This window comes from Anolis sagrei, chromosome 5 (genome assembly GCF_037176765.1).
Source record: "Anolis sagrei isolate rAnoSag1 chromosome 5, rAnoSag1.mat, whole genome shotgun sequence".
Taxonomy (NCBI): Eukaryota; Metazoa; Chordata; class Lepidosauria; order Squamata; family Dactyloidae; genus Anolis; species Anolis sagrei.
In genome coordinates, this window is record NC_090025.1 from 18,604,873 (window position 1) to 18,623,214 (window position 18,342).

The window sequence follows — 18,342 nt, forward strand, 5'->3', positions numbered from 1 at the left end:
ATGTTCCTTGTTTGAAATGCTGGAGAACAGCTACCAGATGGTATTAGCCAGCTTTCTGTGATGGACTACAATTACCATCAGGCCTAGCCAACATGGGTAATGGCAGTGCAAGTAGTTGATAGTGTCGCCCAATACATCCAAGGATTTTTTTTAAAGTTTATGTAAATAATACTGAGCTAGATAGGAAAAAACAGTCTAAATGTGCAAGAGCAAGGAGCTACAGATTTTCTTGCCTGGTGACATTTTCTGCAACAAATTAGTGCTGTTCTGTTCTTCCTCTTACATAGATCTTAGCATTTGTCAGAAACACAGTTGCTTTATTAGACACTCATTATCCAGAGCTGCAAACAGAATTTTTCATCACTAGGAATAAGACCACAAAAAATTGCTCAATTCCTAATTTTGAAAGAAAGTTTAAAGGTCAGCCAACAAATGAGGTATAGCATGACCCCCATGTCTGTGGATTTATTATCCACAGATTCACACTCTCAGGCTTCAAAAATGCTCTATCTTTCTATAATAATAATAATAATAATAATAATAATAATAATAATAATAATAATACTTTATTTATTTAATATATTGTTGAAGGCTTTCATGGCCAGAATCAATGGGTTGTTGTAGGTTTTTCGGGCTGTATGACCATGTTCTAGAAGCATTCTCTCCTGAAGTTCCATCTGCATCTGTGGCAAGTATCCTCAGAGGTTATGAGGAAACTAGAAAAATTGGGTTTATGTATCTGTGGAAAACTCTAAAATTGTAACAGTAAATAAAAAAACAAAACTCAAACAGAAGGGAACTCCAGACAAAAAACAATCAGGAACACCTAATCACCTCTCAGCAAAGGAATTTCCCAGGCAGTAACAAACCACATCTAAAAACTGTCAAATGCTAATCAAGGTGGCCAATTGAAACATTCATATCTAGCTCCAAAAGACAAGAGTTTTTTCTCCCACTTTGGACCTTCCACAGATATATAAACCAAATTTTCCTAGTTTCCAACAAACCTCACAACCTCTGAGGATGCTTGCCACAGATGCAGGTGAAACGTCAGTAGAGAATGCTCCTAGAACATGGTCATACAGACCAAAAAACCTACAACTCATTTATTTATTTAACCCACCCTCTCTCCCCGAAGGGACTCAGATTCCTAGGTTTTCCAGTGTAATTCAACTATATGTTTCCAGCTCCAATATAGTCAAAATATAGGTTCCACTATTATCTGCAGTTTCAGGTATCCATGGTGGGATTTGGAATGTATCCCCCACAATTATAGGAGGCATACTGTAATTAGTAAAGATAAAGGTTTCCCCTGACAGTAAGTCTAGTCGTGTCATACTTTGGGAGGTGGTGCTCATCTCCATTTCTGGCTATACCTACAAGGTCATGTGTGGAGCGCTGTTACCTTCCCGTAGAAGTGGTACCTATTCATCTACTCACATTTACAATTTTTGAACTGCTAGGTTGGCAGAAGCTGGGCCTAACAGTGGGAGCTCACCCCACTCCCTGGATCCAAGCCGCCAAACTTTCAGTCAGCAAGTTCAGCAGTTTAACCTGCTGTGCCACCATGGGGCCTGTAATATTGTAATTATTACATTTGCAAATTAAATATTAGCAGATTTCATTAGTTGCAGATTATTGTATTTGTAGACACATCTACTTCTGCTCTACATTCAACTAAGAAAAAAGTTCTCACTGGGCATTCTAGGTCCTCCAGTGAGATACTATGGTAAACTTCCACTAGAGGTTGAACATGGAACTGTACTCTGAGAACTAGTCATAGCTAGAGAGAAGAATTCTGTAGGCATTTCTAAGCCTTCCAGTGGGTTTTAAAATGTATGTCCATAGTTTTTCTACTTCTTTGAGGAACCTTCACTCATAATCCTCACATACACGGAGGAACGATTGTGTTACTTTTATATGGGAAATACTACTGATGGATATAAGCAATGCCTCATGTGATGCTTGCTCAGTCACCTATTTGTTTTACTTACAAAAGATGGGCTCTCCTCAGAGGCCATTTTGCTGTGTATCAAATTTTCTGGGATTGATTTGTTGTCTATTCAACAACAGAGGGAAAGGAGGACATCAAATCGATCCCAGAACATAATAAAATGGCCTCAGCTAGAATGGTTTGTCAGTTGAAAGCATTGCTAGTGCCCACTCTTTTGGCTCTCACCTTTGGGTCCTAAACAACTTGACACCGAAGATCCAATTTGGAGTGATACCATACCAGTTGTGATCCTTGCAGGCAAACCGACCACACTTGGTATGTAATGTTAGGGCTAGAAGAAGAATCACGGAAGCACTGAATAATGGACTCTGGAGTCACCGGTAAAAAGCAGGTTTCAGCTTTACTTGAACAGTTCATAAATTCAACAGACACCATCAGTGAACAGATGCGAAGAACACAAAGCGAAAGATATAGGCACTAAAGACAAACTGCAGCTGGAAAGAAGTTATCTCTAACACTCCCTAATGCTTCACACAGCAAGAAACTCAGGGTCACATTCTCAGAGCTCTTTTGTGTAAACATACATCCTGGCAATACAATGCTATTGCAGTCTATTACAATCACAATCCTATCACATAAAATTGCATTTAAACATACATCATACATAAATTATACACTGACATGTAAGTCATGATTGAAGGTTGGTCTGCTGGGTGCACAACTGGCACTTACTCTCAACAAGGCAATATATATGGGATTTGGGGCATCCCGTATAGCCCCAATATGGGACCAGACTTCAAGATCTCAGATATTCCATACAATATGTGATGTTCGAGAATCCTAACAAACATATCCTCTGTTTGAACTGTTCAGAATTCAGTGCCAGGACCTACGTTGATAAAATTTCACCTTCTTTGCACAAGGAGGTATTAATTGGTTTGGGGAAACCCCAAAGTTTGCAGAAATAACTCTGAGGGAAAAACTGTGTGTGGTGGAAAGAGTACACACCCCAACATCAACCCAATAAGGACTCAGCAAGCTGAAGGTCACAGAATGCTAATAGTTACAAGAGAATAAAAATAAATTGGAAGAGTGAATGAATGGGGTATCTGGGAGAAGTTCATGGCTGTCTGGTTGACAAAACCAAGACAGAAAAGCTCCACATCGTTGTATTTTGTCAGCTTTTTTGGAATTTAAACACAACCCATGAAGGTATGCAGAATTATAATGACCCTGGAAAAAAGTAAAAACCGAAAAGATCTCTTTGTGCAACTTCTGTTGATTACTAGTTCCTCAATGCAACATTCTTGCTGCTTCAGTGAAAATCAAACAGAGCAGTTCAGAAAAAGTTTATTTGCTCTGTAAAGTACTACATCCTCCAATCCTCAAATCTCCTTTGAGCATCCAAGCATGCTGCTGTTTTCTTTGACTCTCTTTGAATGAGCCTAAATGAATGTGTTACCTCCTTTTCCGGGAACAAGATCAGAATTGTCTGTGTGAAGAACCTCTGGGTTATCCACTGAAAAGTAGCTTTGGCTGTTTGCTCTCTCCCCTCTGCCTTCCAATTCTCCTTTTTGTTAGCTGAGGAAAGCCTGGACCACCAAAAAGGCACTTGTTTTTGGCAGCTGGCCATATTTGTGCAGCTGTTGGTGTAGGTTTGCCTTTACTCCTTGCACCCCACCTTCTTCTGTATTTCAGTGCAAGTTGACAGCTATGTCTTGAGGGAAGGAAAGGGGTGTGCTTGCTTATGGGGCCTGGCAGGATCCGACTCTGGAGAAATATTGTCTCTCTGCATGGGTTAGCTACCAGTGAACTTCACCATCACATTCCTGTTTAGGCTTGCATCATTTCTATTTAGATCTCAGTTATGTTGATTGGGACAGAACAAGGGATGTGGAGGAGGAGGAGAAATATGGCAAGATATTTATGTTTGAAACAAAGGTGTACACAAGCATGGTTTTGTACTGCATGCTCCTCCCTTTTGATCTCATTCATTATATGCTGATTTTTCAAATTATTTTTTAGTATTTTAAATGGGAAATCTCAGTAACTTGTAAGTAGTGGTGTTTGATACCAACAAGAGTTAAACCAATGGTAATCCAACATTTACCTAAAGTCCATCTGATTCAATGGGGCTAGTCTAGTTGGGAGTAGCCACTGGATTTAGGCAAGTATCTAAGATGATGTTTGAGATAAGATGTCAAGCTGAATAGTTTTGGTTCCTGTGATGCACAACACTTGATGCTATGAACAGCTAGTTGCATATAGGTCCAGCATCAACATCCAATACCATAGGGTAGCTATGTGGTCGCAGACAGCAGGGCTGTCCAGCATCAATGTCTGTTGCTGCAAGCTACCTGTAACACATACCCTTGGTATCTGGTCGGAGTAAAGTTTTTTCCACCTCTCTCCCCCCCCCCCCCCCAATTTTTCCTCAATTTTCCCCCACACCTTTCCTCAGTGTTATTCTGAGGTGCTTCTGAAGATTAAAAACCACAAGGGTGGTTCTCTGATGCAAGAAAACACAACTAAACCATGTGATGCAAGAAAACACAACTAAACACTCCTGAAAAATGTCCCTCCAAACATTTCCAAAGAAGAAGAGTCTGCCTCCTGCTGAGGCACTGAGTTCCATCGCCGAACAGCTCTTACAGTCAAGTGCATCCTAATGTTTACATGCAATCTGTTTTCTTATAGTTTGAATCCACTGGTTTATGTTCTGGTTACTGTAGCAGCAGATAACAAATGCACGCAAAAGAAGAATACAATAGAAATACAATTTTTATTTGTCTGGACGCTTATACTCCTGTTGATACTGCCTAAAATTTTGTTGACTTTTATGGCTACTGCATGCCATTGTTGACTTGCATTTAGATTGTCATCTAGTAAGACCCCTAGAAACTTGGGGATTTCTAAATGGCATACAGCTTCTCATACTCAGTGCTACTTCCAAATTGGTGCATGAAGAAAAGGACTAAAAAGCAGCCACCTTGTCAGAGCTTCTGCAGGCTTCCTCAGTGAAAATGGACTGCACTGTTTTAATAAGAATGCTTGATTGCCATCACAGTAAAGGTGTTCATCCAGTACACAGCTGCCATCCTTTATTGTATCTGTACCTACATTTCAGATGGGGGAGGGAACTTCTGATACTGGAGGCTTTCCAATAATAAAGAGTTAGAAGGAGACTGCGCCATACTTTGAGGCAGCGTATTCCACTTTCATACAGCTCTTACCATCAAGGCATTTTTTTTCTAATGTTAAATCAATTTGTGGCAGTTCCAGTACTGATAATGGGCCAAAAACTCCCAACACTTGGAAAAGATGGGGGAGAGATTGACAGCTTCCAAATTGGGAGGGATAGCCAATACTCCAGAAAGACAGGAACAATCTTCAAAACAATCTTAATAGATTAGAGAGATGGGTCAAATCTAACAATATGAAGAAGTTCAACAGGGGAAAAAAAGCAAGATACTCCACTTAGGCAGAAAAAAAAATGAAATGCAAAGATACAGAATGGGGGATGCCTGGCTCAATAGTAGTACATGTAAATAAGATCTTGGAGTCCTCGTGGACAGGAAGGTGAACATGAGCCAGGAATGTAATGTAACAGCAAAAAAAGCCAATGGGATTTTGGCCTGCATAAATAGGAGTCTAGTGTCCAGATACGGGGAAGTCATCCTACCCCTCTATAGTGCTTTGGTCACACCACACCTGGTGAATACTGTGTCCAATTCTGGGCACCGCAATTGAAGGGAGATATTAACAAGCTGGAATGTGTCCAGAGGAGCTTGACTAACATGATCTAGGATCTGGAGAACAAGCCCTATGAGGAGCAGCTTAAAGAACTGGGTACGTTTAGCCTGTAGAAGAGAAGGCTGAGAGAAGTCATAATGAGAGTCATATATTAAAATGTGAGGGGAAAGTCATAGGGAAGAGGGAGCAGGCTTGTTTTCTGCTGCCCTGGAGACTAGGACGCAGAACAATTGCTTCAAACTACAAGAAAGGAGATTGCACCTGAACATGAGGAAGAACTTCCTATCGGTGAGAGCTGTTCAGCAGCAGAGAGCTGTTCTGCCCCAGTGTGATGGAGGCCCTTTCTTTGGAGGCTTTTTAAACATAGGCTGGATGGTCATCTGTCAGGGGTTCTTTGAATGCAATTTTCCTGCTTCTTGGCATGCGGTTGGATGGCCCACGAGGTCTCTTCCAACTCTATGATTCTATGATTTCCGCAGGCAGAGACTTCTTCAACAATATTATGGTACAAGTGTGTGTTTGTTGGAGAGGATGGGAAAATGTACAGCATCAGTCTCATCCTGTGGCCCCCAGCTTCAAAGGGCCCCAGAGCACTTTTTCCAATCTGGCTGTTGGTAATTCTCTCCTCTCCTTCCCCATGCCATACCCTTTGCCTTAAACACACTCTCAATCAGCCCAGGTGTTGATAAATTACAGATGGAAAGAATCTCTCTCTTCTTTCCTTCTGTGAGCTATCAAAGATCTTTGTATTCAGGCAGTCCTTTGGTTTATAATTCATGTTGCAGACAGGGTTTCCTTAGGCAAGGAGTTCGCAGAAGTGGGTTTGCTAGTTCCTGCCTCTGAAATATAGCTTATAGCACCTGATGCTTGTTGGCAGTCTCCTATCAAAATACTAACCAGGGCTAACCTTGCTTAACTTTCATGTTTAGACAGGCTCTGGTTTCTTTAGAGCAGGGGTCCTCAAACTAAGGCCCGGGGCCCGGATGCGGCCCTCCAAGGTCATTTACTCAGCCCTCGCTCAGGGTCAACCTAAGTCTGAAACCACTTGAAAGCACACCACAACAACAACAACAACAACAACAACAACAACAATCCTATCTCAGCAGCCAAAAGCAGGCCCACATTTCCCATTGAAATACTAATAAGTTTATAGTTGTTAAAATTGTTCTTCATTTTAATTATTGTATTAAGTGGTTTTTGCACTACAAATAAATATGTGCAGTGTGTATAGGAATTCATTTTTTTTCAAATTATAATCTGGCCCTCCAACAGTTTGAGGGTCTGTGACCTGGCCCTCTGTTTAAAAAGTTTGAGGACCCCTGCTTTAGAGTATTTAGGCTTCATTTAGGTGTGCCTCGTTTTTAATTGTTTGTAAACTACATTGAATCCTGTACAAGGAGAAAAATGGGATATCAAATAATAAATCAAATAAATAAAATTCTAATGTTCAAAGAAAAATACTGAAAAATTGATTTTTGTTGATGCCTGATAACTCCAACAAGGAAAATCCTCTTCTAACCTTTTTTTGCAGTTCCCCCTCCAGTCCTTGAAACAGCCTTCTGTTGGAATTGTGTCTCAAATTGTGTCTCAAATTGGTTCAGATAGCTCAAGAAGAACCACTAAATCCATGCCTGTCTCCCCACTTTACTTTCCAGACCCCCCCCCCCCCGTTTCTCCACTGCCAGAGGTATAGAAAATAGCAATGTTTTCTAGCAATAGGGTTGAGTACCTAGGAGAGCTCCTTTTAAACCTGGATCAAAACCTGGATTTGACTTAATCCTATGGTCAGAAAACTATGCCACCAATAGTCCCTGGATAGATCCTGATTTATCCACTTTGCTGATGCACAGGGTTTCTCATTCTTGTTGGAAAATGCAACAATTTTCCAGCAAGTGTGTAAAGACTTAAATGCATATAGAGAGAGTAGCGTTAAGGAGTATTTCAGTGACCTATAATCGCCTCATGTCTTATCCACCTATCTTAACCACTCTTAAAGGGATATTCTTAGGGATCACATCACCTCTTTTCTCCAACTCCATTTTGCTCTTTTGCTGTTGCAAAAGTAAAACGAACGTAATCCTCTTCTTGTTCTGTCCTAGCTTAGCCTAACACCTTTAGAGAGCTTTCCTATCTCTGATAGAATCCCTATAATAAAGGTTTAGTGCATTTCCTATAGCCACTGCTGTCAATATTCACCATTCATAGAGCAATGGGTCCTTAGTGGCAAATTACAGACCATCTGCTGCAATGCAACCTGAGTCCCGCCACATGCACAATGGAGGACCTCCTTGCGGCAACACCAGAAGCACTCCAAGTGGCCAGATACTGGCAAGAACTAATAAGCTTGACAACAAGTATAGGAGGAAATACCCTTATGGCTCACAACTGCGGCATGGAGGGAGGGAGGTGTTCCACTAGCCGAGGGGCCCCCATAGAGGTCGTGGTGGGAAGGAGGAGATGCGGGAGAAGGAGACCACGAATTCGGCTTAATTCGGACCGCTTTCCTAAATTAACTATTCCCAACAGGTCTCCTAAGGTAATTTGGTGTAACCAGGTGAGCGGGCCCTCTGGCTTGAAGGTGGTGTTGTTGAACGCCAGGTCGGTCAACGGAAAAACATCTTGGATCCAGGACTTAATCCTGGAGGAGCGGGCAGACCTGGCGTGCATCACGGAGACCTGGCTGGATGAAGCGGGGGGCGTAAATCTCTCCCAGCTTTGTCCTCCAGGCTTCTCCGTGCAACACCAACCTAGAGCCGGAGGACGGGGAGGCGGGGTCGCAGTGGTCTATAGAGATTCCATCCATCTAACCAGGAGCCCCATCCCGCAGACCACAAATTTCGAATGCGTCCACCTGAGGGTGGGTGACCGGGACAGAATAGGGATTCTGCTAGTGTACCGTCCACCTCGCTGCACTACAGTCTCCCTACCTGAGCTAGCGGGGGTGGTCTCGAGCCTGGCGGTGGAGTCCCAACGGCTCCTTGTGCTGGGGGACTTCAACATCCACGCCGAGGCAACCCTCACAGGTGCGGCTCAGGACTTCATGTCCGCCATGGCAACCATGGGGCTGTCCCAACGAATAACTGGCCCCACCCACTGTGCTGGACACACATTGGACTTGGTTTTCTGTCAGGGATGGGAGCAGGGTGGCGGTGTGGAGGAGTTGTCTAGCTCTCCGTTGCCATGGTCCGACCACTTCCTGATTAGATTTAGACTCACGGCGCCCCCTAACCTCCGCAAGGGTGGAGGACCTATTAGGATGGTCCGCCCCAGGAGGCTAATGGATCCGAGTGGATTCCTGACGGCTCTTGGGGAGTTTCCCGCCGCCGCGGTAGGTGATCATGTCGAGGCCTTGGTCGCTCTCTGGAATGGGGAGATGACCAGGGCTATTGACAAGATCGCTCCGGAACGTCCCCTCTCGAGTAACCGAGCTAAACCAGCCCCTTGGTTTACTGAGGAGCTGGCAGCGATGAAGCGAAAGAAGAGGGTTCTAGAGAGCGTGTGGCGCTCAGACCCAAGCGAGTCAAATCGAACACGGTTTGTGTCCTTTTTAAGGGCATACGCCGCGGCAATAAAAGCCGCAAAGAAATCTTTCTTTGCGGCCACTATTGCGTCTGCAAAAAACCGTCCGGCGGAGTTGTTTCGGGTTGTCAGAGGTCTTTTAACTCCCCCAACCTCAGGTGGGAGCACTGACAACTCGGCAGCACGCTGTGAAGCATTTGCTCGGTTCTTTGCAGACAAAGTCGCTTTGATCCGCTCTGGGCTGGACGCCGCATTAGATGCAGTCTCCGTGGATGTGACACAAGCACCTGCTTGTCCGATTTTATTGGATTCTTTTCAGTTTGTGAAACCCGAGGATGTGGACAAGATACTTGGAGGAATGAGACCCACCACGTCCATCCTAGACCCCTGCCCATCCTGGCTTCTGAAAGAGGCCAGAGGGGGATTGGCCGAGTGGGTAACGGTGGTGGTTAATGCCTCCCTTCGGGAAGGCAAGATTCCAGCGAGCCTAAAACAGGCTGTTGTAAAGCCGCTGTTGAAGAAACCATCACTCGACCCCACTAAATTGGACAACTTTCGGCCTGTTTCCAATCTTCCCTTCTTGGGCAAAGTCATGGAAAGCGTGGTGGCCTCACAACTCCAGGTATTCTTGAGAGACACGGATATTCTGGATCCGGCACAGTCTGGTTTCAGACCGGGACATGGTACCGAGACGGTCTTGGTCGCCTTAGTGGATGATCTGCGCCGGGAGCTAGACAGGGGGAGTGTGTCCCTGTTGGTGCTCCTGGACCTCTCAGCGGCCTTCGATACCGTCGACCACGGTATTCTTCTGGGGCGCCTTGCAGAGATGGGACTTGGGGGCACTGCTCTGCAGTGGCTCCGGTCATTTCTGGAGGGTCGTACTCAGAAGGTGTTGCTGGGGGACTCCTGTTCAGCGCCACAGCCGTTGATCTGTGGCGTTCCTCAGGGTTCCATCTTGTCCCCCTTGCTGTTTAACATCTACATGAAGCCGCTGGGTGAGATCATCCGGAGTTTCGGGGTGCGATGTCACCTGTACGCAGATGATGTCCAACTCTGTCACTCCTTCCCACCTGCTACTAAGGAGGCCGTCGAAGTCCTGAACCGGTGCCTGGCCGCTGTAATGGTCTGGATGAGGGCGAACAAACTGAAATTAAATCCAGACAAGACAGAGGTACTCCTGGTCAGTCGCAAGGCCGAACAGGGTATAGGGTTACAGCCTGTGCTGGACGGGGTCGCACTCCCCTTGAGGGCACAGGTTCGCAGCTTGGGTGTGACCCTGGACTCATCGCTGAGCCTGGAGCCCCAGGTTTCAGCGGTGACCAGGGGAGCATTTGCACAGCTTCGGCTCGTGCGCCAGCTGCGCCCGTATCTTGGGAAGTCTGACTTGGCCACGGTGGTACACGCTTTGGTCACATCCCGCCTCGACTACTGCAACGCTCTCTACGTGGGGCTGCCCTTGAAGACGGCCCGGAAGCTTCAGCTAGTTCAGCGCGCGGCAGCCATGTTGTTAACGGGGGCTGGACGCAGAGAGCATACAACGCCTCTGCTGTCCCAGCTCCACTGGCTGCCGATTTGCTACCGGGCCCAATTTAAGGTGCTGGTGTTATCCTACAAAGCCCTAAACGGTTCCGGCCCAAAATACCTTGCAGACCGCATCTCGGCCTACGAGCCCACGAGGGCCTTGAGATCATCCGGGGAGGCCCTTCTCTCGGTCCCGCCTGCCTCACAGGCACGTTTGGCGGGGACGAGGGAGCGGGCCTTCTCGGTGGTGGCCCCCCGGCTGTGGAACACCCTCCCTGCTGAAGTTAGACAGGCGCCCTCCTTGATGGCCTTTCGCAGGAGCCTAAAAACATGGCTCTTTGAACAGGCCTTCAATTGAGGATAGTTAAATTGACAATGGAATGAACTAGGACTACGAATTTCGGCTATGACCCCAGGACTTGACGAAGCGGATTTTTAGTGTAAGTGTATGTTGTGTGGTATCCGTCTGGTTTGTATCGTCTTTATTTGCTGTATATTGTCTTCTGGTTGTTGTTGTTCGCCGCCCCGAGTCGCCTTCGGGCTGAGAGGGGCGGTCAATAAATGCAAGTAATAAATAAATAAATAAATAAATAAATAAATAATTTAATCAACTACCAAGTTTGCAAACGTTGTATTTTTTATCTGTTTGTTTGTTTTGTTGTTAGAAATGTAATACAATGGTCTGGTTGCCCCTGGCACAATAAATAAATAGTGTCAATTGGGATTTGGATTAGGGATCTCCTATAGATAACAGAATTATTGGATGACAACATCTTATTACATACAGTAACATAGTAAAATGCTGTCCCTTATATAATATGACAAAATCAAGGTTTGCTTTTTGGATTTTTTTGGGGTGTGTGCGTGTGCTTTTTTTTCAAGCCAGGGATAGTCAAATCTGTAGACACTAATGGGCAGGTGCTTTCTATCCATTCTGATTCCCTTTTTTGTTTTTCCAAGGCTGACATCTTTCACCCCAATTATTAAGAATTATATATTGCTATTTTGAGTGTGGGGCTTTTCATAGCTAAATATGGCTCATTTAGATACTTGAACCTTCATTGCATTTACTTCCTTTTTCTTTTTTCCTTTCCACTGTTAGCTGATAAGATTTTGATCATCTTGAATCCATCACCTTTGTTATTTTTGTTCAGGGGGAGATATTAAAGCTTTCCTGCTCCCTAATGTTTTGCTGGAGCCCACTAGCTCTCACCTTCCAGAATCCAAACATACATTAACAATATAATCCATATCTCACAATCCTGAGCATTTGAGATTGGATGTAAATTTCTTCCTGTACAGAGAGATTAGTGAGATCTTACAGTTTGTTTTATTTGATTGAAATACATTGAGCTTTTTGCTTGGCTGGACACATCTGTGTTTTTGTCATTATGCTCTGTAATCTGAACAGGATATGATGGAGGAATCATAGAATCATAGAGTTGGAAGAGAACTCTTGGGCTATCCAGTCCACCCCCTTGCCCAGAAGCAGGAAAGTGCATTCAAAGGATATAAAGTGGAATTGATAGAATCTATCTATGCAGTCCTTAGGATAATTTTTGCAGTTCCATACTCCTTCCCATTTTTTTTTCATTTTTAAAAAAAGTCAAAATAATGGCAATCCCCAAGTTACAAACATCTGATTTATAAATCACTCACAGTTAAGAAGAGGGTGAAACAACAGGAAGTGAGAGAAATATACCCTTTGCAAGGGAAATCCACTCCCGAAAGAGTTATCACGGAGAAAAGAGGTCTCCACTGAAGCTTTATCACAAATGCTTGTTTCCGCAACAGGCCATTCCACCCCCCCCCCCCCAAATCCACTGATCAAAAGGATAGAGGCCCCTTCTACACTCCCATATAATACAGATTATCAAAGCAAATAATGTGGATTTTATATGGTAGTGTAGAGGGGGCCAGAAAGTGAGGGAAAATCTTCTGAACAGGGACACAGACAGCAAAACAAACACCACAGGGGTGTTAAGCCTTCCCTGTGCTATCCAAAGCTAAATATGTATATTTATTTGGCTGGAGTTGTACCTTAAAAATGTACCTGTTCCAGATTACAAACTAATCGAATTTAAGAACTTATATTGTTTGTAACTTGGGGAGTTCCGGTTCTCCCTAACTCACTCTGGATTACTTTAGGCATAGGATGGGGACTTTTGCTTAACAAGGAAGTAAATTAGAAGGAGGACTCTTTCGATTTCTGATACATTTTTTAAAGTCTTTCCATCTTGTGTAGGAAGATGGCTCGAGTTTTAGCAACAGTGAAATGGGACAAAATTCTTACCCAACCCTATCCAGGGGCTTCTTGGCAAACTGTTGCATAGAGTTATGGTAGAACTGCCAGGTGAAATAAAGGACAAGGTACCTGTCGAAAGGCCCGATTCTATAAACCATTAAAGCAGTGGTTCTCAACATGTGGGTCCCTGGATGTTTTGGCCTTCAACTCCCAGAAATCCTAACAACTGTTAAACTGGTTGGGATTTCTGGGAGTTGTAGGTCAGAACACCTGGGTCCTGTATAAGGTTAGCAAGCACCCAGGTTGACACAGTCAACTCAGCAAGAACTGGGAAGACTAGACAAATCCCAGCAGTGTTTACACTGGGTTACAAGAAAAAGCATGAGCTAGGACAGTGGTTCTCGGCTTTTGCTCTTCCAGGTGTTTTGGATTTCATCTCACACAATTCAGTTGGTAAGTTGGCTGGGATTTCTGGAAGTTGAAATCCAAAACAACTGGAGCACCAAAGGTTGGGAACAATTTTTTTTTTTGGGGGGGGGGGGGAACACCCTGAGTGGAGTCTAAAGCCCAGAAAGGAGTTGTTAGATAATTCAGTCTGAAGGTACTTGCTGAAGGTCAGGGACCAATAAAGCCAGAAATGTTAGACAGGGTTGGGTGAGAGATTTTAGAGGAATGAATTGCAGTAAGGGAATGCCTGGCCTGAGCTAATTTATGGTCAGTGCTAAACCAGCCCATGGCCTAATTAGCTCAGCCTCTTGAATTTAAAGTGGAGCAGGGCATTGCCTGACCCTTTGCTCCTGGCATTTTATTTTATGATAGTGTGTATAGTTTTTCCTGCTTCTTCTTTCTGATCTGTAATTGCTGCCTAGGATGGATTGGAGTCTTCCTTTGCCAGTGCCATGTGAGGATTACTAGTCTTCTCCAGCCCCCATTGGCTTGGCAAATTCCCTTTTTCTCAAGGAGGCCTCCTCCATATTGTATATTATGCTCTGTCCCTTATCTTACCTGCCATCTCTGGATTGCTGCTTGTTCCCTTGACCAGCAATTGTCAACAAGAGTAAAGACACAGAATTGTAACTTCTTCACCCCTTTCTCTCTTCCTTTGAGGGGCCAGAGGGTAAAGTTTGAAGAAGAGCTCACTTTAGACAGCTTGCATCCTCCCTCCTACTTGTTGGTGTCACTTTCTTAGGAAAGGCACTATCTCTTCAAAGGAGAGACAAAGAAAAAATTAACCTCTGCAACATGTCTGCATGTACTCCTCAGCTTGTTTTTTTAACCCTAGATTTTCTTCCCTGCCTTCAGGAACTGCCACAGGAATCAGGTTAAGCCGTGTCTCCTGGAAACATAATGGAGCAAAATCCACTTTGCCTTGCACTTAATTGTCCTGCTGTTGTAGCAGTAAGCGTCCCTCCTCCCTTTCTCATGCCAGTTCAATAGGCAAGTGCTCGTGTTTTTCTTTTGTGGCTTCAGAAAGGGCTCAGAAAGTATGTTCTTTCTGCTTGCCAGATTGGGCAAAACAACAACAACAACAACAACAACAACAACAAAAACAAACAACCCTCCTCAAATGCTTTGTAATACTACTGCCCTACAAGTTGGAAGAGTAAGACTTTTAAAAAATGTTCCATAATTCATACCGCACCTTTCCCTTCCCCATCAGGGAAGGTTAATTGTGCATAGGGTTAATTGTGGTTTTGATGTAAAACTTGCCAGGTAAATGTGGCCTCTCCCTCAAATACAAAACTCAAGAGTTGACTGAACATATGTAACCATCTGCTGTCAAAGTTTTGGCCCATCAACGCCTGGAAAGTCAGTTCTACCATCCCTACAATGAGGTTGGGAGTTGGGGAAAGCAAGGAGGGAGAGAGGCAGTGGGAAGGAATTGCAGAGAAAAGGCTACTGTGCCGACAGCTGAGCCAGGCAGAGTTCCTCTAGTGAAGTCCTGTTGTATTGTTCATTGTCGAGTCCTCTTTTGTTCAGTACGTGTCAAATCCCCACGTGTGAGCTCTTCTATCCCCTCTGCTTTCCTGGTGTTTGTGTGAAGCTGGGGCTTCCAGCAGAATGCCTCTTCACTAAGACGCCGGCAAAGGGCTCAAGCAGCAAGTTGAATGTGCAGCACATGGGCACATATGGTCGAGGTGATTTGCTATGTAATGAGATTAAGCCTTCGCACACCGGTGCCGTAGAACGGCGGAGCATGCTGCTACAGCCACCTTTTTTCTCAGCCAATTTGCAAAGTATTAGTTTGGTGGAGGCGGCGTCTTGCTTGTTGTTGTTATTGGTTGCTACATGCTGAACAAGGGATTCTGAAGTGATTCAGTTCCATTCAGATGTGGCGTTTGATAGCACCACTCCCGGGACTCCTCTTCTGAAATCTTCACCATCTACCTCTAACAGGAAAGCTTCAGACTGTGAGTTTTTCCTCTCTCTTATTAATCAGGGTGGGTAGGGGGCAGGTGAGTAGGGAGCAAGGAAGGAAGGAAAGAAAGAAAAAGGGGAGAGATAAAAAAAATTCACCTTAGCTTTCAAAGACGGAATACGCTGCTGGTTATGTAGTTGCGAACTCACGCCTAGCATTTATCTTGATCCCTGGCAAAGGTTTCCCTGCTATTGCTTCTGCTGCCTGGGTGAATGTTAAATTACAGTGTGATACCTGGCAGGCGTCTGCAGTAAATGGAATTCATTTACGATCAGCGGACTTATTTTTTTCCTTGCGTGCTAAATGAACTGGGAGCCATGGGAAACAATAGAACGAAAGGTAACATTGCTAGAGTGAGATGTAAGTGGTGATTGCTGCAGAGGGGCATTTTTACAGAAGAGGGAAGGGGGGCAGCTGTTTTGTGAGCACTTCACTTTTCTTGCTTCCTCAATGACAAGGCAAGACAGATGGGGCTTAGCAAGGTGATTCTCCTGTCAATCATTGGCAAAAGAGGGCACCTTTCTCATAGATGTCCCTGGTGGGGCTGGACTGCTGTGTCATCAGAGTTGCATGCGAGAAAGCAACCTGAAACATCACTGATTTCCCCTTCTTTGGTTGAAAGACCAGGTTATATCTGTATTCAGGACTGGCAATCTGTTTTGAAAGCTCCTTCCTCTTCCCTTCCTCTGTTCCATATAGAACCTCCTACAAGCCTTATTAGGGATTCCCCCCCAACTTGGTCTCTCTATGTTTTGGATTTTTTTTTGTCGTGTCAGGAGCAAGTCGCTTCTGGTGTGAGGGAATTGGCCGTCTGCAAGGACATTGCCCAGGGGATGCCTGGATGATTTGATGTTTTTATCATCCTTGTGGGAGCTTCTCTCATGTCCCCACATGAGGAGCTGGAGCTGATAGAGGGAGCTTATTCGCTTCTCCTCAGATTCGAACCTGCAACCTATCGGTCTTCAGTCCTGTCGGCACAGGGGTTTAACCCACTGTGCCACCGGGGGCTCCACGTTTTGGATTGAAGTTCCTTAATAAATAACAACAGTCCCACTTGATTGCTTTTGCCCCTCATCTTTGCAGACTTACAATTTGTTTTCTAAATGTTGGGCTTTAAACAAGTTGGAAACTTGAGCATTTCTGAATTTGGATGTATTCAGGACTATCTTTTTGAAATAGTACCGTTGTCTTTCCAATTGGCCTGTCAAACTCAAGGGTGCAGAGTTTTTTGTGTGGTTCCAGTTCTCTGCATTCAGTATTGCTATGCAAGGGTGCGGCAATCTTCATCACTTGGAAGGCAGGGATGAGAATGTTAGAGTAACAGCTGTGGCATTTATGCCGCAGGTTTCAAGTATTCTATGTGTCTCGTGTTTATCCCAGTTATCCTTAGCATCAGTTCTATGGAGTATTTAGGTTGCAAAGGATGTTGGGCAAAGTGTCTTCTAGTAGCCATATTCCTATATTGTTGGGTCCCAGTGGATTTCCCAAGGATTGATAGGAAGCTACTGCTCCAGGATCAACTGGTGGTTCTGAGCTGTCATTTGAATTTCTCATTATATTTCAATATTAAAAAAAATATTTATATACTGTTCTATCTCCCCAAAAGGACTCAGGGCAGCAAAACATTCAATTGCTGAGCAAAAACAAAAACAAAAACCATACAAAAATTAAACATTATAAGACATAAACATTATACTTTGGAGCAGTTGCACATAACTTATGGCTCTCCAGATGTTTTGGATTTCTGCTCCTAGAATTCCTGACCATTGGACAAGCCGACTAGGGCTCCTGGGAGTTGGAGTCCTGAACACTTGGAGGGCCACAGATTATGCACCACTGCTCTGAAAGCAATACAAGTTGAGTATCCTTTATCTGAAATGCTTGGGACCAGAGGTGTTCTATGTCTGAGATTTTTCTTTTGAATTTTGGAATACTTGCATATTGCTATTGTTATTTATATCTTGCTTTTATCTCTTGATTGATATGTGAAATTGAGTACTTTAAAGATGGGACTTAAGACTAAATACAAAATATTGTATACAATATTTTAAATATGTTTTTGCATGAAACAAAGTTTGTGTATGTTGAACCATTAGAAAGCAAAGGTATCACTATCACAGCTACCCAGTCCCTCATGTGGAAAATTTTGAATTTTTGAGTATTTTGGATCTTGAAGTTCTGGATAAGTGACATTCAACCTGTACTATGTCAAGGCTGTTGTGTGAGATTAAAATGATGGTTCCAAGTAATCCAGCAAGAGGTATGTAGGGTATAGAGCAGGCATCCACAAACTGCGGCTCTCCAGCTGTTTGGACCTTCAACTCCCAGAATTCCTGACAATTGAACAAGCTTGTTAGGGCTTCTGGGATTTGGAGGCCCAAACAGCTGGAGGGCCACAGTTTGAGGATGCCTGTTATAGCGTGTAACTATTCACTAATGTTTTTCTTAAAGGAAGCATTGAGGAATTTGTCCTCCTGGTGTGACAAAGTCTATACAAACTCTGCAGTTTTTGAACACTATTTTCAGTTTGAGAATTATAACTGTGCCATATCTCCATATGATAGTTTTGCACAGAAAATTTTCTGTGATAAACAATCACATGTGAATTTTGTGTAGAATGAGTCTCAGATGTCAAATAACCTCATCAATCCCAGATTCTTCACATCAAGGTTTTTTTTTGATGCATGGCCCTCCAGATGCTTTGGATTTTAGCTCCCAGAACTCCTGACCATTGGACAAGCTGACTGTTTATAGTTAACCTACAGTCAAAGAGCATTCAGAACCCCACCAACGATAGAATTGGGCCAAACGTTCCACAGAGTACCCCCATGACCAACTGAAAATACTGTATTATTGAAGGCTTTCATGGCTGAAATCACTGGGTTGTTGTAGATTTTTTCAGGCTGTATGGCCATGTTCTAGAAGCATTCT

General features: G+C 43.9%; 1 protein-coding gene across 2 annotated transcripts in view; it reads left to right on the forward strand.

Annotated features, from left to right (window-relative positions):
- Window positions 1-18,342, forward strand: part of ARHGAP24 (Rho GTPase activating protein 24) — a 394,377-nt gene that overhangs the window by 12,466 nt on the left and 363,569 nt on the right. Inside the window, exon 1 of one of the 2 annotated variants that reach the window (XM_060779285.2) lies at window positions 15,146-15,403. The exons of the other annotated variant lie outside the window; for it this stretch is intronic. The gene's annotated coding sequence lies outside the window, so the exon portion shown is untranslated. Of the gene's footprint in view, window positions 1-15,145; window positions 15,404-18,342 lie in introns of those variants that run through there. 2 annotated transcript variants of the gene reach the window in all.